General features: G+C 39.0%; 1 long non-coding RNA gene and 1 pseudogene across 1 annotated transcript; one reads left to right on the top strand and one right to left on the bottom strand.

Annotated features, from left to right (window-relative positions):
- Window positions 1-103: 103 nt before the first annotated feature.
- On the bottom strand, window positions 104-3,035 carry LOC126715908 (pentatricopeptide repeat-containing protein At2g17525, mitochondrial-like; annotated as a pseudogene).
- A 1,330-nt stretch (window positions 3,036-4,365) lies between these two features.
- On the top strand, window positions 4,366-6,247 carry LOC126715943 (uncharacterized). The gene is made up of 2 exons (XR_007651959.1): window positions 4,366-4,594; window positions 5,753-6,247. It is a non-coding gene; the product is annotated as an uncharacterized LOC126715943 (long non-coding RNA).
- Window positions 6,248-24,041: the final 17,794 nt, after the last annotated feature.

Below are 24,041 nucleotides of genomic sequence, written 5' to 3'. Positions count from 1 at the left end.
TCTCTTCACACAACCATCTCTGACTCTTGAACCTCTAACTTGGAATATATTAAAAAACCTTAATTTCCCATTTAGGCCATGCAGAATTGGTAAATAACGAACAAGCTAAATCAGCCTTTACTTTTACTCACATTCACTATGTCGAAAATTCTTCGTCTTACACTTTATCTATATATCAATAGCTAAAATTAATTCAAACTCAGAAATCTGCTGTAAAAGGTAATTTACTTGGAATATGTTCTGTCTTGCTAACCATGATGTTTCTTGACACCAACTAAGAAGCAATGAGTTCCATGATGATAAATCAGGAGCAATATCCTTTTCTAACATTTGTGAAAAGAGCCCAAAAGCCTTTTGAAAACCCCCCTTCCTACAAAGAGCATCAACCAAGGGATTATAACTTCTTATATCAAGTTTGCAACCCCTCACAACCATGTCGTCAATGAGCTTCAAAGCACTACTGACCATTCCTTGCCTGCAGAACCCACTAATCAGAGCATTGAATGTTGGTGCAAGTGGATAATAACCACGTCCAACCATCTCATTCATCAGCTCAAATGCTTCACGCATATACCCTCCTTCACAAAATACATGGATTAAATGGTCATAAACAAGAACATTTGGAACTCCCCCTTCTCCAAGTATCTGACCAAAAACCTTCTTTGCATCCTCAATAGCACCCTCTTCACAAAGACTTAAAATTCTCAAGCTCCTATCAACTGCTCTAGGGAATAACTTCCCCATCTGGGTCATAAATGTGAGTGCGTCATCTAACTGATTCTTCTTATACAGACCATATAACACACTATCATAAGGGCTTAAACGACCCCTAGATCCCTCCTTACTCTCCTCCATTATTTCCAAAACCTTAAACCCATCTTCCATCCTCCTGCCTGAACACAAACCTTTAATTAATGTATCATATGTAACAAAATTCCAATTAATTCCATCTGTTTTCATCTCATTAAACAGATCAAGAGCCAAATCCAACATTTCAGACTCACAACAACCAGAGATCAATATATTGTATGTGTCCACATTTGGAAGGCAGCCCTTCCTCTCCATCTCCTTCAAAAGGCAATGCCCAACTTTCACTTTCCCTAATCTACAAAACCCCTTTATCAAAGTGTTATAAGCCACAACATCCAAGACACTTCCCTTACTCTCCAATCTGTTCAAAATGTCAACAGCCTCAGAGTTACACGACCAACATTGCAGAGAACTTCCAGAACCTTAGTCCCTGTTACAACATCGGGCACAAACCCCAGATTCAAGCACTTCTCTAAGAGAACAAGAGCTTGAACCAAATTCTCTTCTTTACAATACGCAGATATTATGATATTAAAAGTCACATCATTAAGCTCCTCCATCTCATTCATCAAGCTCCTTGCTCTTCCAACTTCCCATTCCTGCAAAGTGCATGAAGTAAAGGGTTATAAATCACAGTATTTGGTATGATTTCCCTAGACTTCATCACTTGCAACAGTTTGAAACCATCACCAATCCTATTAGTCAAGCAAAGCCCCTTCATTAAGATCCCGAAAGTGTATTCATCACCTTCAACACCGCTCCCCATCATCTTCTTCCTATAAAACTCCCGAGCCAAATCAATATCTTCCTTAACAAGAATATCAAGTACTGAATTGAAAATCCTCAAACAAGGTTTCTTTCCAAACTGAGTAACCAAGTCAACCACTTTGATCACCTGTTTAATCATACGTGCCCACCCTAGACCACAAACGACCGTGATGAAAATGTCTTCATCAGGAGGTGACCCGATTGCGTTGGGCATTTCTTGAAGCAATTCCTTTACAATATCGAAGCGGCGGAAAGTACAGAGCTTGTGGATCAATGCACGGTAGGTGGATTGAGAGTGGGTAAAATTGGGGAGTTTGGAAGCCCATTTGAAGGTTTGAAGGGCTTGAGAGAATGACTTTTGGTCTAGTATTAAATGGGCAATGTGCTGTTGGGATGGAACAGGAGATGATGAGGATGAAATGCATTTTGATTGCAGACTGCAAAAAAGAAATCTCTGATAAGTTAGTGAGCAGAAGATTGGAAGCGTTGAAGGGTTGGAGATTTGGGGCATGAAGTGCTTTGTTTCCAACACCAACTAATTTATTTTCATACTGGGTGCTGAGTTATTAACCATTATACTTGATCCAATGTCACATCACAAAATCTTATGCCCTGCACCAAGAAAGAAGAATTGTAGATAAAGCAAAACAGTATGATCAAAGTGCTTAGATTTTACACATATGTAATTCAAAGTAGCTATCCTCTCCATCACATTTAAAAGGCTATGCCATTGGGTATGAAATATAGAAAGAAAGTCAAACTTTCTCCTATTCTAGTCCTATTTTCTGAACTATAATTAATCATCATTTTTATCATTCATAGTAATAAAAATACTATGTTTTTAACCTCTCTTGCGCAAGCATCCCCCAATAATGAACAAATTAAACCCTCTACTCATTTCCTCATTTGTCTTCTTAATGTTGTTGCTAACTTCACATTTTTATATGTGGTTTTAATTTTTCAATACATTTAAATTTGCAATCTTTATTTTATGAGTTGTTCATCGCCTTTCACTCTCAATCACCCATAATCCACAGCTTCAACAAGTAATGAAAAAAAAATACGATTTAAAAATGTTTTTTGGTCCTATATTGTTTTTTGGTCTAATTAGAAATCCTCACTCAGAACTAACAACAAACAACTTACATAGACTATATAAACAAACAAAAAAACCCATTTTTCACAAAATCCCCAAACTCCAAAATCAGCCAGAATCAATAAAAAAGGAACCTTGAAGATACCATTCATTTGAAATCGTCACGCAGCTCGAGCCACCACAGCGTCGTCCCAGGAATGCAATTCAAAGCTCTGTTTCTGATCTCTGTATGGTATAATAAAGCATAAAGTGCTTGAGATGGTTCGGGCTTTGTGAATGTTAATGTGGATCAATGACAAGAATCGAGTGGGCTGGGTTTGAATAACAAAGAATTTATAAAACTGGGTTACTTCATATTATAATTTTGATTGAAATGGAAATTCAACCCAACCCAAATACTTTGGGCCCAATACTTTAGGCCCAATACATGGATTATTGTTTCTAGCTCTCCAAATCTGGGGCAAAGCTTTAGTGTACAGGACTAGGGTCTAGGGGTAAGAATTGGTCCAGTGCACAGTTACATTGGATCCATCAGGATGGTAACATTTAGTGCACAGTTGCATTGAAACTTAACGGAATGGTGACTCTTGTATAGACAGGACTCAAGCCAAGTCCAAGGCTTGGTGGACAAAAATAAAACATTTAGTTCGAATCTTATCGGAAAGAATTTCATATAAAGTAATAATATTTTGTTAGAGACACTCTTTTTTTTTTTCTTTTTTATTAGGGACACTCTTTAATATGTTGGCATTATCCATTGTAAAATTGTCTATGCCTCAACTTCTTTTCTTAAATAGGTCTATGCCTCAACTTTGGACAACTTTAATCTCATAAGATTAACAGTAATAATTTATATTTCTTTTCTTCTTCTTCTTTTTTTTTTTTTTTTTTTTTTTTGAGAAACTTATATTTCTTGTTATAAGAACATTTCAATTGTTAATAAAATTATATTTCATGTTATAAGACAATTAAAAGCACCAACGAGATACATAAAGTGAGTGCTCACAAACGGTTGGAAGAAATCATGTTTAAAGGAAGAAGGATAGAAATCATGTTTGAGATTGTCTGCTTTAGCAAGCTTTATTAATGCTTTACTTTTGTAAAGCAACCATGATTAAGTTGCTTTGTTTTTTCGCATGAATAACCATGATTAAGTTACTTTTTTTTTCGGTAGGAACTAGGAAGCTTCAAACATCTATTCATTCGAACAGTAGATATACAGAACCTTTACCTTTGCAAAAAATTTATATAATGTAATATATTAAAATGAAGGTTGAATAAAATTTAAAATAGATTTTAAGTACACTATTTTATACCAATTGTCATCTCAAATTATATTTCAAATGCTTTCAATTTTATGTTAAGTGTCTTTGAAATTTAAATTATTTTTAGTTCATCAAAAACTAAAAGTATTTCAACTCATTTGACGCTACTTCTAAGTGAATTTAAACTAATATAATTTCACAATTTATTATTAATGTCAAGTATAAATTACAAAGAAAGGTTTTTCAAGTTCTAAAAAAATTAATTGTTTATTTTAAATATTTTCATAATAACTCAATTAATTGTATCACAATAACAAAATTTACTTTAAGAAGTATAAACTAAGTATATAAATAGGCTCATTCTCAAAAAAAAAGTATATAAATAGGCTAACAATCTGCCTTCTTTAATAACTAAAAATAGATCAATCAACAATGAACAATTTGCGTACTCTTTCAAATGTTATCATTACAAGATTTTTCAAGAATCGGTAAAAAATAAAAAAATAAAAATGATAGCGTTAAACTTAAGTGCCATACCCCCTTTTTTCTTCCTTATTTTACACCCCCCCCCCCCCCCCCTCGCTCTTCTCACTCACACACACACTCACAAACACTCTCCAGGACATCCTAGGCTCAGTTTCTCCAAGATTTTAAGGTAAAATCCTAAGTCCTTTTATTTTCATCTTATTTGTTAGTTTTTATTATAATTGATGGATGTCCTTGAGATTATGAGTGGTTTTGGGTGTTGGTAGATATTTATGACAAATGGTTAAGGGTCTTCACAAAAGGTGGTCCTTTGAGGTTTCTCAATGATTCAAATTTGGGGGTTGGATTCCTAACATTTAATAGTTGATAAATCTAATTTTAGCTACTATTGAGTTTATTTGGGCAAGTTGAGGGTTTGATGGCTGATTGTCTTGAATGATGTTGTGATACAAAGTGTTTTAATGGATCAAAGGAACGAACTTTGAAAAGACCAAAATTCTCAATTTCTAAAGGAATTTTGGGGATTTCATAAAATTTTTTAATATAATGTTTATGGTTTAATTGTGGACCCAATGATTTTAGACACATGTGGATGGGATTGATTTAAAGATGGGCTTCATAAGCGTAACACACAAGACTTTTGTCTAACCATGAAAATTGATGTCCTAATAAGATTTCAAAAAAAATTTGGGTTAAGTTTGTGGTGGCCTTGTGTCAATAAGAGAGTGGTCTCAAAGGAAGTTGATAGAACTATGCCAAATTCTAAGGCTTAGGCTAGCTAAAATCAATCACACTTCTCTCGAATTTACCATTCATTAACCAAACATAGCTTGAATAAGGTGAAACACTACTTGATTTTTGCAGTCTTTGTGACACGACTAATTACACAACACATGAGTCTTTATGACATGGTGGTTTATATCATGACACATAAGCTTGTGTAACATGGTATTCATATCCAACATCTAGTTCTTTCAATCTTCATGACAAAACCAGTAGTACAACACCTAAAAGTTTATGAAACGTTAGTTATCATGGTACTTTATAAGATTGGGATCTCTTTTGAATGGAATTCTTATGGAGATTTCCTTAGTGTTCGGTGGGAAATCTTTTGAAATGGATTGTCTTAGAAAAAAATATATACAAGTTCCTTTGGTCTATGGCCTTCTCTTGCACTAAACCTTTAACCATAACTCTCTATAGATACTTAAGTCATATCTTGTTTTAAGCAACAATTTTCTTGGACATCTTTAGCTGTTAATAATACTAATTATATCTTATCAAAAAAAAAATAGTACTAATTATATTAATAGTAATTTTTAAGCAGCTACACATTCAGAATGGGCGGCAACGGTGGTGGCAAAGGAGGAGGAAGTGGTGGCGGTGGATGTGGCAAAGGAGGTTGTGGCACTGGCAATGGTGCAGCCAAAAGTGGTGGGGGTGGCTCTATGGGTGGTGGCAGCGGTGGCAAGATGGTTGCTCCAGGGAGTGGAGGAGGATCACACATTTCAAGGGATTCTTTTCAAAGTAATCCCCAGATTTATTTTGCTGGACTGCATGCTGGTCAAAAGGGCAAAAAATAGTGATGTTCTTGTGAGGAGCTACATGGGAAATTATCGTATTCTGCTTTATGGATATTATATATAATATGTGATTGAATAAATTTAAAGTTTATAATGGGCTTGCTATCCATATGTATCATGTGCTTGGTAGACATATGAATCATATGCTTGACTAGATAGCCTTCTTAGACTGTGTTATGAAAGTAGTAATGTGTCTTGTGTAATATATGGTTTTTGTTAATAAAATAGTTTTAATGTCCTACTTGCTTTTGTTTCTATTTTACATTATTATTTCTTAAATCTAGATAATTGCATGTAATAAAGATTACAAGTGTAAACAATTGAACAATTGACCTGGCATGAGTAGAGGTTGAACAATTGAAGTATTAAACCATATCAAAGGATTGCACATCTGAATATAATAGTAGTAATACTTGCAGAGTACAAAACGAAGCATGACTCAGAACTTTATTTGACATTGTAAATGATTTTTATACACGAAAAAAGGGGTACTATCTACTTTGACAACTGTACAAGTGCATTGAGCTTTTTAGTTTAGTTTTCTTTTTATTTTGTTAATATATAACTTTATAAAACCTTACTTTTTTAAGTATAACTATATTTTAGTCCAATTAGAAAAAACTTAAATAAGATAATATCAAACAAACATTAAGTTAATAATATATAACTTATGCGGATTAAATTATTAACTTCACATATATGCCAAATAGCTCCTTCTGTCACTTTGTCATCCATGAGCTAATGTCCTACACAGGGACATAAAATTGGCAAAATAAGATTGGAGTGATCAGATTGAAATGAGTTGATGCATGTGTAACTTATCAATAAATAAAATAAAAATTGAAAAATAGAAATATATTCTTGAATTTGGTTGGTTTAAAATTAAGGTAAGTTTGGTAATTTTTGTAAAGTCACTAGTCAATTTGTGAATCTTGAAGAGGTAAATGGTTAGGATTTTCTCATTGGGCGAGCAAACCCCCTTGTCCCCATGAAAACTCTTCATTACTTACAGCATGTAAAAAAGGCAAGTTGGCTTTTCCTATTCTCTTCTAACATTTAAATTTCCTTAATGAATGACTCTGTCAACATTGGTTTAGATTCACACCCGTAATTGGTTTATAGTATGGTGTAGTTTCGTTTAGATGCTTTTTACCTTACATATTTATATCCATGAAGATATTAATGCAAAATCATTGATGAATATAAGGTGTTTGTTGCTTCCAGGGAAGTATTTATTAATTTAAAGGGTGTTTAAAATTCTATAACCAAAGGTCATTATAGTACATAGTCTATTTGAGCACATGCCCCCAAGATTCTAATAAAAAAGGATGGACATGGAGTCTATTTATGAGTTAATTCATGTTATGTTCTTCCCGAGAAGGTATCTCACGCGCCAAACACATGAGACCTTTGTCTCACTGACAAAAAGGGTATACGTGCGCAGCACATACAAAAATTTTGCCTTCTTCCCTTATTTGCCAAAAGATATGTGCATTGGTTCGCTTCACCATAAGGATGTTGATGGACCACCCTCCACTGTCTCTTCAGTAGTTTCCTACATTCAAAATGAGAATAGACAAAGTTGGAGAGGCATAATGGTTAAAGGTTAGCATAGAAATCACTAAGGTTGAATCTGACTCTTAGAACTTCATCTTTGCAGCCCTTTTACCAAACCATGTTGAGACCATTGTGGGATTTTGTTGTGAAGATGTAAGGAAGGTAGGAAATTTTTTTTTAGCAAGGTTTGTGGTCCGAAAGGCTATTTGAGTTTGTTTTAGATGATCTTGCATTAAAATGAGGGCATTGAGAAACTAATGGATATTACGAACTTACCAGATTGTCTCTAACTGAGCAAATATTAATGTAATGGAATCATCTATTTTAGCCATTTGAATGTAAAGAAGCGAGTTTTACTTTGGGTGCAAAAACAAGTGAATTTTACCTTCATTTATATACACAATTGCAAAAAGGAACACCAGTGACATTGCATCTGAGTTGGTAAGTAATAATAGATAGCATGTAGAGAATCTATAATATAATTTCTAAAGATTGAATTGTAACCTCAATCAAAATAAAGAAACTAACTTCAGAATTCAGGATTCCATTACTGTTACTAGGTAGCAAAAGTAAAGGTCAATTTTCATGGCACTGATGATCCATATGAGGTCAATTTTTTGTTGTGAAGCCATTTATATAGAAGAATAATAGGGAGTTTTAGTAAAAAATTTGATGGGAATGGACATTCAACTCAGTCCAAACACGTTAGGCCCAATAGCCATCGATTACTACTTGGATGTTTCGGGACACTCTTATTATATGTTGCATTGTCAACCACTACAATCCCGAACAATTCTTTTGCATTATGCATGAACTAAAAAAAAAAAAATCTAAATAATTGTAAGGCAATTTTCATGTTTTTAAAATTGATTTAGCCTCTCTTTAAATCTTAATTCTTATATACTATAGAAACCTTACCGCAAAATAAAACTCAAAATTTCATATAATTAGTCGCTGACCCGCGCAATGCACGGAAAAGTCGAACCAAAATTGTAAATTTTCACTTATAAAAGTTACAACTTGAGTGAAAAAAAAAAAAAAAAAAAAAATACAGAGACCAATAGTGATAACTCCTACACCAATAATGTTATATAGTCTCAACCTTCAGATGAATAAAATAACTTTATTGGAGAGTGAAGACAAATAAATTTGCCGAATATAAAGTAAAAGTTACTTTAGTCATCTAGCTTAAATAGTTATAGTAGAATTATTATTAAAAAAAAAAATTCATTTGAACACTTTTAAGCCAATAAATAAAACAAACCCTCATCACGCACAAAAATGAGATAAATTTGGAGAGAATAGATTTTGAAATATCTAAATGTAAAAAAAGAATATGAAATACCAGTTGAAAGAAAAAAGAGCGTTAATTGAGTAAAAAAGAAAAATGGATCATATATATCATAAGAAAAAAAAAAAAACAAAAAAAACAAAGAATGTAATTTATAATTCTTAAACCACCCTAATTCAAATAGTAAGGCAATGTGCTAACTTTGGCAATCATGCGTTGGATTGTGATGCCCTCAGCATTATCTATCTTCTCTTTTCCTTCCCCCATTACTTATTTGTCTCATCAATTCAAGGTTTTTTTTTTTTTTTTTTTTTAAACATTTAAGAAAATTCAATTAACAATTCAACTAATTTGTTTTAAACTTTAACTTTACTAAGCTGTTTGTAATCCAAATCCCGAAACCAATAATTCAATTTTTTTTATTTAATTTTTAATAAAGCGTAATGCAAATAACACAAACTGAATTTGGAAATTATCACAAAAATTCAACCATAAAACTAAATATATGAGTATTTAGTTCCCAAAGAGTTTTTTTTTTTGTTTTTTGTTTTTTGTTTGGGAACTATCACAACGATAGAGATTAGATTATACCTCATACGTTTAGAATAGTGCATATACCTTAATTGGTGTTGTCAAAGGAATTTTCTATAATCAAACTCCAATGAGAATATTAATCTATAGAAAAAGAGAGACAAAACTTCATGGGTTTATTTTTGTTGAAATTTTTGTTATAGAATTTTAGTTGAAGTAGAATTTTCAAGCTCTTGAAACATATATCTAATAAAGTTTTACTTAAATTAAACTATTGTGACACTTAATAAGATAATTATAAGTTGATGAGAAATAATAAATATAGAAGATATTAAACCTAAAATAAAAAGAAAAAGAAAAAGAAAATAGTTGTAACGTGAAAAATTGTGAAAATTTTAGAGGTTTCGGTTATATATATATAGATAATAGATAGATGATTTTTTTTCCTCCTTACTAGGTGTATAATGAAAATATTGCACAAAATTCATACTACACTTTTAGAACAGGAGTCTCTTCTTAAAAACTAGAAGATGATAGCATGAACTTTAGTACAGCAATCGAAATGACAAATAGTGCCACCGCAATCGATAGTGAAGCTGTTTTTCATATCTGCAACACAGCGCTTCCTAACAACGCTGATGCCGGGCCGACTCCAACACCTCCTCCTCCTCCTCCTCCTCCGCCTCCCTTTCCGTGGCAAAATTCGATGCCTCTGCCTCTTCCACGGCAGATGCATCCACCTCCACCTCGGCCACAAATGCATCCGCTTCCGCCAACGGAAAATGCCATAACGAAAAATAAAATAGGTTGAAGAAGAAAAAGAAGCTACCATGGAGGAATTGGAAATGTACATGTAAGGTGGTAGAAGAGTTGAGAGTTGAGTTAGAAAGTGCTTACTCAAAAATCAGATTTTTAGAACTCGAAATCATTGAGGAGGCAAATGCAAAGATGGATAGGATATCCAGCAAAAACCTATATATATTGGTTATATTATATATGACAGGACCATGCATGCTTGGTAGATACAATCCCTTTTACATTGGAAGTTTTATACATTGGCAAGTTTGGTCTAAAATTCTTCATAAAAACAAGTATATAGAAAGAAAAAGTAGAACTAAGATAAAAATTTAATGAAATATATTACATTTATCATACTTTTTTTGGGTCCAATATGTGCAGAATTGGCCTATGTCATAGCGGTGACTAAAAAAAAGTAATGCTTATAACTTTAGAGTGGTGACACTAGAAATATTAATAGGAAGACATTCAGAAGAACTCTTGACTGTACTATTATCTTCATCTTCCCGAAATCTGATGTTAAATGAAATATTAGACCAACGCTTGTCACCTCCAAATCGTTGAATTGCACAGGATATTTACTTTGTTGTAGCTATAGAATTTGCAAGCTTAGGCACAAAACCAAAGTCTCAGCCTACAATGAAATGGGTGTCCAAGAGTTTCTTTCTAATAAGAAACGAATAGCCAGCCCATTACTTGTAGTTTCACTGTGGCAGTTGAAGAACCATGAAACATATACGATTGGAGAGAGTGAAACTTAATCATGAAGTGATTGTTATGAAATAGAGTGTCATATTGTTTGATGAACTTAATTATATGAAAATGAAATGTTGAGTACGGCAATAAAAATGCTCTAAAAGTCGTGTAATTTGGTACGGTATATGTAGGGACACGATTCTTTGGCGCGTCCAACAACGATGTTGGGCTCGCGCGTGAAAGATCCCCCACAATAATATTTGTAGAGAGTGGGCTTGAAAGGCCAACGTTGGGTCACGGGGCGTTAGTACAGGCCGGACGTTAGGTGAACCAAGACAAGAAAAGGCTTAGGTCTGGATATTCAGGCCTTACATCCTTGTAACTTTGAGAGATTTGGCTCCTCGGATCATGTCCGAGGAGCACTAATGTTTTCTCCGGTTACTCGACGGCGGGTTTTTCGTGGTGATGCACCTATATTAACCGGGCATTCTCCTTCCTGAAGTTTTTCTCCGGGAGTGAGATGGGAGGGGGATCCCTTTCCTTATTAGTTTACCTTTCCTTTTATACTAGCCTATGTTTGTTGTCCCTCGTCCACGTGTAGGGTCGATCTTACCAGGACAGATATCTGTCCCATCAATCTAATCCCGAAATTGTTGGAGATGATCAATAAAGCCCAAAAATCCGGCTCTGTTAGGTGCAGTGTCATATCAGTGAAGGGTATTAAGGACAACTGCCCCAAGATATTTTCTGATCTCTCAAGTCAGCCTGTATTCCACTCTAATCCGGGAGACTTTGGGTCTGCCGAGGAATAAGCTGTCCTCGGCTGTATCTTCGGGTCACTTTGGGCTTCCTATTTTTGGACTTGGGCCCTGACCTCCTTTAGTTTGGGGCCTGTGGACTCCCCATAAGCAAGTGAGCTGGGTCCCTAAACTATTGGGCCCCACATTAGCCCCTCAAAACCTGGCTGTCCAACGTCATGGTTGGAAAGGTGGGTTTTGATAATATCAAGCCTTCATTGCGGTTCGTTTAATTCAGCCCTTAATCAACGTCGGCGACTCTTCACCTCCCCGAGGAATGTACCGGTCTATGAGCCGTTTTCCTGAATTTGCGTACGTTGCCATTATGCCGTCTGATTATCCGCAGCGTGTCTTTAATATTTTCCCATTTACGAGACCTCCCAGATCTAACGGTTACTGATGGCATGGGGGAACGAAACGGCGCGTTATTCTCTGCAGATTTCTCTGGGGATCTGAACGCGGCATATACCCTTTTCTTCGTCCCCTATATAAAGAAAGAAGACAGAAGGTGATTTTCTCATATCAGAATCCCTCAGGCTTTTCTCAGAGTTCACTTCTTCAATCTGGTTATTCCCTATCCGATAATATATCCCCCATAGTAATCAGCCATGAACAAACCCTTCCTTTCCCAGAAACGCCATGTCCTAACAAAACTTGAGATGGCTCGGTCGGGGCAAGGATGGCGGAGACTCAAGATCTACCTCCCCATTCTTTTAGCCAAAATCCGAAGCAGGGACTCGTCACGCCCCACTTCCGGTGTGACTGAGTCGAAAACCTCCCTTGTCATCTCCATCCGCTCTCTCATGAGCATACCTAATATGGCTCCAGTGTGCTGAGAGTTAGGATTGAGGCAGGGACTAACTGCCCCGGCTTCTTCCTCTCTTCGTTCACTGGCGCCATCCTTTACTTTTCTTTCTTCTTCTTTCCACCACCAGCTCCATCCTGGTGTTTTTCTTTCTCCCTCTTTTGCTCCTTTTACTTTCTTTTCATTGCTTCCCTCTTCTTCTCCTCCTTCCTGCTCATGTCTTCCATCATCTTTTTCCTTTGCACTCCTCAGCGACAAGAGCTTGCTGAAGTGCTTCCATGTGTTCCAATTCTTCTTCCTTCTCCTTCATCTTTTCTATATAAGGTTCTTCTCCTGATATGAGCAGTACTGAGGCAGAGATTTCAGAGAGACTTTGAAGGCGAGTTTAAAGGACACCTGACGGTTTACTTATCTGTATTACGGATGTTATTACTGCTTCGGCAGTTCATTTTTTGTATAGGCTTGTTTAAGCCCTTCTTTGTACGTTGTAATAATTTTTTATATTAATAAAAGTTACTGTTATTCCATTTCGCATGTTCTGTTTATTTGTTTTAATAAATTTGCAAGCACTGCTCGGTACAATAGTATAGCATTTGAATCAATGATAACTAAGGCTACAATACTCGCTAATAAAAAGACGCCATAATAACTATAACAATATCATCATTCGGCATAACAATCCGACCAGTGAGAAACGAGACTTACCTTGAAATTAGTCTAGATGGGGACTAAGTGCTCAATAAGGTGTAAGAAATAGTTATCCGAGGACTCGTCGCCCTCTCAATGCACAATTTCCTTAGGCTAACGATTATCAGTTCGTTTCGCCATCTTCTTAACACACTGGCCTTAACATTTCACAACGTTTGAGCCGAGAAACTTCTCCATCTGAGTAGTTGGCTTCCTAATAGTCCTGAGTCCGAGGACTTCGCACAGCCTGGGTTTTGTTTAGGGCTTATACTTTTTCTTTTAGGTGCTGGGTTTCCCCATAGGCTTGAGTCCGAGGACCATGCAAGTCCTAGGTTCTGTCCAAGACTTATAAGATATCTTTTTTGTACTTGGTTTCCCCATAGGCTTGGGTCCGAGGACCATGCAAGTCCTAGGTTCTGTCCAAGACTTATAAGATATCTTTTTTGTACTTGGTTTCCCCATAGGCTTGGGTCCGAGGACCATGCAAGTCCTAGGTTCTGTCCAAGACCTATAAGATATCTTTTTTGTACTTGGTTTCCCCATAGGCTTGGGTCCGAGGACGATGCAAGTCCTAGGTTCTGTCCAAGACTCTTTGAGTTCAGATTCTCCCTTTCTTCAGATATATCACGAGGCGCCGAGCAGGAGGTTGCCCTCGACAGCGGCTATTCCTCGGCGTGGGCCATAGTTCCTGGGCCCTTATGCAGAACGGGCCTGGGCCACGAATTCATTTAGCCCAGGAATTAAGAGATATTTCTGCAACCTCTGGCCACGCGGTACTCTCTGACGTCACAATGATCGAGGTGCGCCTTTACGAGGCTTCTTTAATCTTGGGGTTGCAGTTGACGTTGGAAGCTGAGCCAGAACCCTTTTGTCTGTAGCGTTCCTTGGGACGCCGCGTGAGTGGACCGCCATCACCTTGTCTTTTCAAATAAATAGGAGGGAGAGAGAGTTGCTTCATATACGCACCAGTCCTTCAGTTTTCTTCCATATCATAACTCCCACATCCGGAGCTCTCCTCCCTTAGCATAACATGTCTAAGGCGAGGGTTGGGAAGAAAGAACTCTCCCCGCCGCAGAAGCACCGTGTCCTCATGAGGCTCAAAGTAGTAAGGTACGGGCACAGAAAGCATAAGTTCAGGAGAACACTCCATTTCGACCGAGGGGGAAGGGGATCTCTTCCTCTTTTAGTCAAAATCCGAAGCAGATTCTGTCCATGCCAGAATTTTGGTGTGGCAGAAGAAAGATTTTCCGCCGTCAGCGTCTTTGCTTTGCGGCAGGCGTATATTTAGAGAAAGCCCCTCAACCTCTAACTCCCTGCACCTTTCCTTCAACGGTGTCAGGCTCAAGTTGGGTCTCTTTTGCTGTTTGAGTTGTGGGCATGTGAAAGCATTGAGGAAGAACAAGGTCTTGGAGCTGTAGCCAACCTCTCCTCTGACCCACCTCCTCAACTTCATTTTTCTCTCTTGTATCTTCCTTTCTTTTCAGTTATGTAATGAGTTTTGACACAGACTGATTCCAGCTTTTCATTGTACGCTGTACTATTTCTTTGTTTTAGTGATAATGGAAATTTCTTCACTTGTTTTGGATACTGTTCCTTTGACTACACTACTTTGTGAATGAGTGTGCCCCATGCGTGTGTTTCTTTCAGAATATTTAGAGCAAAATAGCTTGAAACATAATCTAACTAACTCCAATTTATCAATACTACCAGGCATTATATCGATAATTCATAGTAAATCAAACTTAGGAAACTAACCGGGACAACAGTTGAATATTCTGTGATAAGCGCGTGAATACCGTCTAAGGCTGATAATCTCTAAATAATCCATCCGAGCAATCGACTGGGAAGTAGAGAATTCCGATGGTGCTTGTGTACTTGGTTTCCCTATAGGTTTGGGTCCGAGGACCATGCAAGGCCTTGGTTCTGTCCAAAACTTGTAAGATCTCTTGTTTGTACTTGGTTTCCCCATAGGCTTGGGTCCGAGGACCATGCAAGGCCTTGGTTCTGTCCAAAACTTGTAAGATCTCTTGTTTGTATTTGGTTTCCCCCATAGGCTTGGGTCCGAGGACCATGCAAGGCCTTGGTTCTGTCCAAAACTTGTAAGATCTCTTGTTTGTACTTGGTTTCCCCATAGGCTTGGGTCCGAGGACCATGCAAGGCCTTGGTTCTGTCCAAAACTTGTAAGATTTCTTGTTTGTACTTGGTTTCCCCATAGGCTTGGGTCCGAGGACCATGCAAGGCCTTGGTTCTGTCCAAAACTTGTAAGATTTCTTGTTTGTACTTGGTTTCCCCATAGGCTTGGGTCCAAGGACCATGCAAGGCCTTGGTTCTGTCCAAAACTTGTAAGATTTCTTGTTTGTACTTGGTTTCCCCATAGGCTTGGTTCCGAGGACCATGCAAGGCCTTGGTTTTGTCCAAAACTTGTAAGATTTCTTGTTTGTACTTGGTTTCCCCATAGGCTTGGGTCCGAGGACCATGCAAGGCCTTGGTTTTGTCCAAAACTTGTAAGATTTCTTTTTGAGTAGTCTTTTCTCTATACTTATTTATTTTTCGAAGGTCAGCCCCTAGGCTAGGGAGGGGAGAGCTGGCTCGAGGGCGGAAGCCCCTAGAGCTGCCCGCGCCGCTAGCAGTACAAGGCGTAGCCCCTAGCAGAAGCTTATGGTGGAGCAACGACTGCACGTCGCCGGAGATGGGAAAGACTCGTGAATCTCTGCTTGCTAGAGAGCTGACTCACGCGCCACCCGTGCCAACGCGTAAGCCTTCCCACAGACGGCGCCAATTGTAGGGACACGATTCTTTGGCGTGTCCAACAACGATGTTGGGCTCGCGCGTGAAAGATCCCCCACAATAATATTTGTAGAGAGTGGGCTTGAAAGGCCAACGTTGGGTCACGAGGCGTTAGTACAGGCCGGACGTTAGGTGAACTAAGACAAGAAAAGGCTTAGGTCTGGATATTCAGGCCTTACATCCTTGTAATTTTGAGGGATTTGGCTCCTCGGATCATGTCCGAGGAGCACTAATGTTTTCTCCGGTTACTCGACGGCGGGTTTTTCGTGGTGATGCACCTATATTAACCGGGCATTCTCCTTCCTGAAGTTTTTCTCCAGGAGTGAGATGGGAGGGGGATCCCTTTCCTTATTAGTTTACCTTTCCTTTTATACTAGCCTACGTTTGTTGTCCCTCGTCCACGTGTAGGGTCGATCTTACCAGGACAGATATCTGTCCCATCAATCTAATCCCGAAATTGTTGGAGATGATCAATAAAGCCCAAAAATCCGGCTCTGTTAGGTGCAGTGTCATATCAGTGAAGGGTATTAAGGACAACTGCCCCAAGATATTTTCTGATCTCTCAAGTCAGCCTGTATTCCACTCTAATCCGGGAGACTTTGGGTCTGCCGAGGAATAAGCTGTCCTCGGCTGTATCTTCGGGTCACTTTGGGCTTCCTATTTTTGGACTTGGGCCCTGACCTCCTTTAGTTTGGGGCCTGTGGACTCCCCATAAGCAAGTGAGTCGGGCCCCTAAACTATTAGGCCCCACAGTATATATTCTTCGATACAATTTGAAGCCTGAACTATGCATCATAAATACTAGCATATAACTCATGCAAACGCATAAATACATTTAAAATTAAAAATAAATTTTATTATAAAATATAAATAATTTGTCAAATTGTTTAAAAAAAAATAGCATGTAAAAAATGCATTAATGCATGTGTATAGATACATTTAAAATTAAATACAATTTTTATCATAAAATATAAATAATTAATCAAATTATTTTTTAAAAAGTAAACGTAATTAATTACATATTAAAATTTTTACGTAAATTTAATACTATTTGTAGGGACACGAATCTCTAGCGGCCCAACAACGACATTGGGCTCGCCTACAGAAAATCCCTTACAATAATATTTGTAGAGAGTGGGCTTGAAAGGCCAACGTTGGGTCACGGGGCGTTAGTACAGGCCGGACGTTAAGTGAACCAAGACAAGAAAAGGCTTTGATCTGGATATTCAGGCCTTACATCCCTGTAACTTTGAGGGATTTGGCTCCTCAGATCATGTCCGAGGAGCACTAATATTTTCTCCGGTTACTCGACGGCGGGTTTTTCGTGGTGATGCACCTATATTAACCGGGCATTCTCCTTCCTGAAGTTTTTCTCCGGAAGTGAGATGGGAGGGGCCTCTTTCCTTATTAGTTTACCTTTCCTTTTTATACTAGCCTACGTTTGTTGTCCCTCGTCCACGTGTAGGGTCGATCTTACCATGACAGATATCTGTCCCATCAATCTAATCCCGAAATTGTTGGAGATGATCAATAAAGCCTAAAAATCCGGCTCTATTAGGTGCAGTGTCATATCAGTGAAGGGTATTAAGGACAACTGCCCCAAGATATTTTCTGATCTCTCAAGTCAGCTTGTACTCCACTCTAATCCGGGAGACTTTGGGTCTGCCGAGGACTAAGCTGTCCTCGGCTGTATCTTCGGGTCACTTTGGGCTTCCTATTTTCGGACTTGGGCCCTGACCTCCTTTAGTTTGGGGCCTGTGGACTCCCCATAAGCAAGCGAGCCGGGCCCCTAAACTATTGGGCCCCACATTAGCCCCTCAAAACCTGGCTGTCCAACGTCATGGTTGGAAAGGTGGGTTTTGATAATATCAAGCCTTCATTGCGGTTCGTTTAATTCAGCCATTAATCAACGTAGGCGACTCTTCACCTCCCCGAGGAATGTACCGGTCTAAGAGCCGTTTTCCTGAATTTGCGTACGTTGCCATTATGCCGTCTGGTTATCCGCAGTGTGTCTTTAATATTTTCCCATTTACGAGACCTCCTAGATCTAACGGTTACTGATGGCGTGGGGGAACGAAACGGCGCATTATTCTCTGCAGATTTCTCTGGGGATCTGAACGCGGCATATACCCTTTTCTTCGTCCCCTATATAAAGAAAGAAGACAGAAGGTGATTTTCTCATATCAGAATCCCTCAGGCTCTTCTCAGATTTCACTTCTTCAATCTGGTTATTCCCTATCCGATAATATATCCCCCATAGTAATCAGCCATGAACAAACCCTTCCTTTCCTAGAAACGCCATGTCCTAACAAAACTTGAGATGGCTCGGTCGGGGTAAGGATGGCGGAGACTCAAGATCTACCTCCCCATTCTTTTAGCCAAAATCCGAAGCAGGGACTCGTCACACCCCACTTCCGGTGTGACTGAGTCGAAAACCTCCCTTGTCATCTCCATCCGCTCTCTCATGAGCATACCTAATAGGGCTCCAGTGTGCTAAGAGTTAGGATTGAGGCAGGGACTAACTGCCCCGGCTTCTTCCTCTCTTCGTTCACTGGCGCCATCCTTTACTTTTCTTTCTTCTTCTTTTGCTCCTTTTACTTTCTTTTCATTGCTTCCCTCTTCTTCTCCTCCTTCCTGCTCATGTCTTCCATCTTCTTTTTCCTTTGCACTCCTCGGCGACAAGAGCTTGCTGAAGTGCTTCCATGTGTTCCAATTCTTCTTCCTTCTCCTTCATCTTTTCTATATAAGGCTCTTCTCCTGATATGAGCAGTACTGAGGCAGAGATTTCAGAGAGACTTTGAAGGCGAGTTTAAAGGACACCTGACGGTTTACTTATCTGTATTACGGACGTTATTACTGCTTCGGCAGTTCATTTTTTTGTATAGGCTTGTTTAAGCCCTTCTTTGTACGTTGTAATAATTTTTTATATTAATAAAAGTTACTGTTATTCCATTTCGCATGTTCTGTTTATTTGTTTTAATAAATTTGCAAGCACTGCTCGGTACAATAGTATAGCATTTGAATCAATGATAACTAAGGCTACAATACTCGCTAATAAAAAGACGCCATAATAACTATAACAATATCATCATTCGGCATAACAATCCGACCAGTGAGAAACGAGACTTACCTTGAAATTAGTCGAGATGGGGACTAAATGCTCAATAAGGTGTAAGAAATAGTTATCCGAGGACTCGTCGCCCTCCCAATGCACAATTTCCTTAGGCTAACGATTATCAGTTCATTTCGCCATTTTCTTAACACACTGGCCTTAACATTTCACAACGTTTGAGCCGAGAAACTTCTCCATCTGAGTAGTTGGCTTCCCAATAGTCCTGAGTCCGAGGACTTCGCACAGCCTGGGTTTTGTTTAGGGCTTATACTTTTTCTTTTAGGTACTGGGTTTCCCCATAGGCTTGAGTCCGAGGACCATGCAAGTCCTAGGTTCTGTCTAAGACTTATAAGATATCTTTTTTGTACTTGGTTTCCCCATAGGCTTGGGTCCGAGGACCATGCAAGTCCTAGGTTCTGTCCAAGACCTATAAGATATCTTTTTTGTACTTGGTTTCCCCATAGGCTTGGGTCCGAGGACGATGCAAGTCCTAGGTTCTGTCCAAGACTCTTTGAGTTCAGATTCTCCCTTTCTTCAGATATATCATGAGGCGCCGAGCAGGAGGTTACCCTCGGCAGCGGCTATTCCTCGGCGTGGGCCATAGTCCCTGGGCCTTTATGCAGAACGGGCCTGGGTCACGAATTCATTTAGCCCAGGAATTAAGAGATATTTCTGCAGCCTCTGGCCACGCGGTACTCTCTGACGTCACAATGATCGAGGTGCGCCTTTACGAGGCTTCTTTGATCTTGGGGTTGCAGTTGACGTTGGAAGCTGAGCCAGAACCCTTTTGTCTGTAGCGTTCCTTGGGACGCCGCGTGAGTGGACCGCCATCACCTTGTCTTTTCAAATAAATAGGAGGGAGAGAGAGTTGCTTTATATACGCACCAGTCCTTCAGTTTTCTTCCATATCATAACTCCCACATCCGGAGCTCTCCTCCCTTAGCATAACATGTCTAAGGCAAGGGTTGGGAAGAAAGAACTCTCCCCGCCGCAGAAGCACCGTGTCCTCATGAGACTCAAAGTAGTAAGGTACGGGCACAGGAAGCATAAGTTCAGGAGAACACTCCATTTCGACTGGGGGGGAAGGGGATCTCTCCCTCTTTTAGTCAAAATCCGAAACAGATTCTGTCCATGCCAGAATTTTGGTGTGTCAGAAGAAAGATTTTCCGCCGTCAGCGTCTCTGCTTTGCGGCAGGCGTATATTTAGAGAAAGTCCCTCAACCTCCAACTCCCTGCACCTTTCTTTCAACGGTGTCAGGCTCAAGTTGGGTCTCTTTTGCTGTTTGAGTTGTGGGCATGTGAAAGCATTGAGGAAGAACAAGGTCTTGGAGCTGTAGCCAACCTCTCCTCTGACCCACCTCCTCAGCTTCATTTTTCTCTCTTGTATCTTCCTTTCTTTTCGGTTATGTAATGAGCTTTGACACAAACTGATCCCAGCTTTTCATTGTATGCTGTACTATTTCTTTGTTTTAGTGATAATGGAAATTTCTTTACTTGTTTTGGATACTGTTCCTTTGACTACACTACTTTGTGAATGAGTGTGCCCCATGCGTGTGTTTCTTTCAGAATATTTAGAGCAAAATAGCTTGAAACATAATCTAACTAACTCCAATTTATCAATACTACCAGGCATTATATCGATAATTCATAGTAAACCAAACTTAGGAAACTAACCGGGACAACAGTTGAATATTCTGTGATAAGCGCGTGAATACCGTCCAAGGCTGATAATCTCTAAATAATCCATCCGAGCAATCGACTGGGAAGTAGAGAACTCCGATGGTGCTTGTGTACTTGGTTTCCCCATAGGCTTGGTTCCGAGGACCATGCAAGGCCTTGGTTCTGTCCAAAACTTGTAAGATCTCTTGTTTGTACTTGGTTTCCCCATAGGCTTGGGTTCGAGGACCATGCAAGGCCTTGGTTCTGTCCAAAACTTGTAAGATCACTTTTTTGTACTTGGTTTCCCCATAGGCTTGGGTCCGAGGACCATGCAAGGCCTTGGTTCTGTCCAAAACTTGTAAGATCACTTTTTTGTACTTGGTTTCCCCATAGGCTTGGGTCCGAGGACCATGCAAGGCCTTGGTTCTGTCCAAAACTTGTAAGATCACTTTTTTGTACTTGGTTTCCCCATAGGCTTGGGTCCGAGGACCATGCAAGGCCTTGGTTCTGTCCAAAACTTGTAAGATTTCTTGTTTGTACTTGGTTTCCCCATAGGCTTGGGTCCGAGGACCATGCAAGGCCTTGGTTCTGTCCAAAATTTGTAAGATTTCTTTTTTGTACTTGGTTTCCCCATAGGCTTGGGTCCGAGGACCATGCAAGGCCTTGGTTCTGTCCAAAACTTGTAAGATTTCTTGTTTGTACTTGGTTTCCCCGTAGGCTTGGGTCCGAGGACCATGCAAGGCCTTGGTTCTGTCCAAAACTTGTAAGATTTCTTTTTGAGTAGTCTTTTCTCTATACTTATTTATTTTTCGAAGGTCAGCCCCTAGGCCAGGGAGGGGAGAGTTGCTCGAGGGCGGAAGCCCCTAGAGCTGCCCGCGCCGTTAGCAGTGCAAGGCGTAGCCCCTAGCAGAAGCTTATGGTGGAGCAACGACTGCACTTCGCCGGAGATGGGAAAGACTCGTGAATTTCTGCTTGCTAGAGAGCTGACTCATGCGCCACCCGTGCCAACGCGTAAGCCTTCCCACGGACGGCGCCAATTGTAGGGACACGAATCTCTAGCGGCCCAACAACGACGTTGGGCTCGCCTACAGGAAATCCCTTACAATAATATTTGTAGAGAGTGGGCTTGAAAGGCCAACGTTGGGTCACGGGGCGTTAGTACAGGCCGGACGTTAAGTGAACCAAGACAAGAAAAGGCTTTGATCTGGATATTCAGGCCTTACATCCCTGTAACTTTGAGGGATTTGGCTCCTCGGATCATGTCCGAGGAGCACTAATGTTTTCTCCGGTTACTCGACGGCGGAATTTTCGTGGTGATGCACCTATATTAACCGGGCATTCTCCTTCCTGAAGTTTTTCTCCGGAAGTGAGATGGGAGGGGCCTCTTTCCTTATTAGTTTACCTTTCCTTTTTATACTAGCCTACGTTTGTTGTCCCTCGTCCACGTGTAGGGTCGATCTTACCAGGACAGATATCTGTCCCATCAATCTAATCCCGAAATTGTTGGAGATGATCAATAAAGCCTAAAAATCCGGCTCTATTAGGTGCAGTGTCATATCAGTGAAGGGTATTAAGGACAACTGCCCCAAGATATTTTCTGATCTCTCAAGTCAGCTTGTACTCCACTCTAATCCGGGAGACTTTGGGTCTGCCGAGGACTAAGCTGTCCTCGGCTGTATCTTCGGGTCACTTTGGGCTTCCTATTTTTGGACTTGGGCCCTGACCTCCTTTAGTTTGGGGCCTGTGGACTCCCCATAAGCAAGCGAGCCGGGCCCCTAAACTATTGGGCCCCACACTATTTATGATCATTTTTTTTTTTTTTGCGAAAACACAATTTTGGTCCCCACATTTTGGGGTCACAATCAATTTGATCCTTACATTTTGACAGCAGTTAATTTGGTCCATGTCTTTTTCAACTTGCAATCAATTTGATTTCTAACATTAACTCACTAACCGAAAATGCTTATGTGGTAAATGATTTGCATTGTTGGTATGATTAATGTTAAAATATTAAATGAGATGCTAACATGTCAAAATTTCAGATGGCAAAAAACCACATCTGTTTTTTTTTTTTTTTTTTTGTTAATTCTTTTCTCTGCCAAATTTTTTCCTTGCCTTATTGTTTTACTTTTAATTTTCTTACAATTACTTTAATCAATTAGAATTTCATTTTAAAAATCATTCACTGTTTTTCCCTAAACCAGATTCAGCAGTTTAAACAAATTAAAAACAAATTTCAAATCTATCATAAAATATTTTCAAAATTTAAACGGCATCAAGGGATCAAAGTGAGCCCAAAAATTAAAAGCGACAATCTTGCTTGTTTATTCAAAACCATTCCTAGATCCATTGCTATCTCTATGAACGCATTAGATTTGGTTGTTTTTCTTTGTTGTTTTTGGTCTTTGTTTCTTAGATCATCAATGACCGTGAAACCTGTAGATCTAGAGGATTCAGATTTGTCACTTTTAACAACAAGAAGTCAATGGGATGGCAAAGTTTAAACGAAAATCTCAATGGGACGGTGAAGTTTAAATGAAAATCTAACTTTGTGGCGACTTTAAGTTTAAACCCAACAAAGGGATTTGAAAACGTACGAGGTTGTCTTCTTCTTCAAGGGTCGATCATGAACTAATTTTTGTGAAAGTCAAGTTTTGATGATAGATTGGTTGGAAAAGAGAAAGGAGGGGGAGGAAGGGAAGTGACTGTTGACCGTCAATGATTGTGACTTTGTTGGGGAGTGAAGGTGGATCTCATGTTGGGAGTGTGAAGATATCAAAGGTGTACTCTGATTTGCTGTCAAATGAGGGGAAGATGATGCTAGAGGAGGTGCTTGAATATTCAAACAAGGGTACTAGAAAATTAAGCATGAGATAGAGAGTCATATTCCTGGGTTTCATTGTGATAGTAAAGTGTGAGACTTTTGTGGTGTAGAGATGACGTTAAACTGAGAATAGTGAAATTCTAATTGGTTAAAGAAATTGTAAAAAAATTAAAATAAAGAAAATAAATTTTTTGATAAAGAAAAGAAATTTTTTTTTTTTTAAGTTGCTGTGGCTCTTTTTTGACATCTAAGCACTGATGTGGCCACTAAAATTTTGACATGTCAGCATGTCATTTAATATTTCGACATTAATCATGCCAACAATGCAAGTATTTTTTGTTAGTGAGTTAAAAGTAGCGACCAAATTGACTATAAGTTGAAAATAACAATAACCAAATTGGTTGCTATCAAAATGTAAAAACCAAATTAACCATGGTATCAAAATGTAGAGACCAAAATGGTGTTTTCACCTAAATTTTTTTATAGTTA

This window comes from Quercus robur, chromosome 1 (genome assembly GCF_932294415.1).
Source record: "Quercus robur chromosome 1, dhQueRobu3.1, whole genome shotgun sequence".
Taxonomy (NCBI): Eukaryota; Viridiplantae; Streptophyta; class Magnoliopsida; order Fagales; family Fagaceae; genus Quercus; species Quercus robur.
Note: the sequence above shows the minus strand (reverse complement) of the source record. Positions and strands in the feature narration are given on the sequence as shown.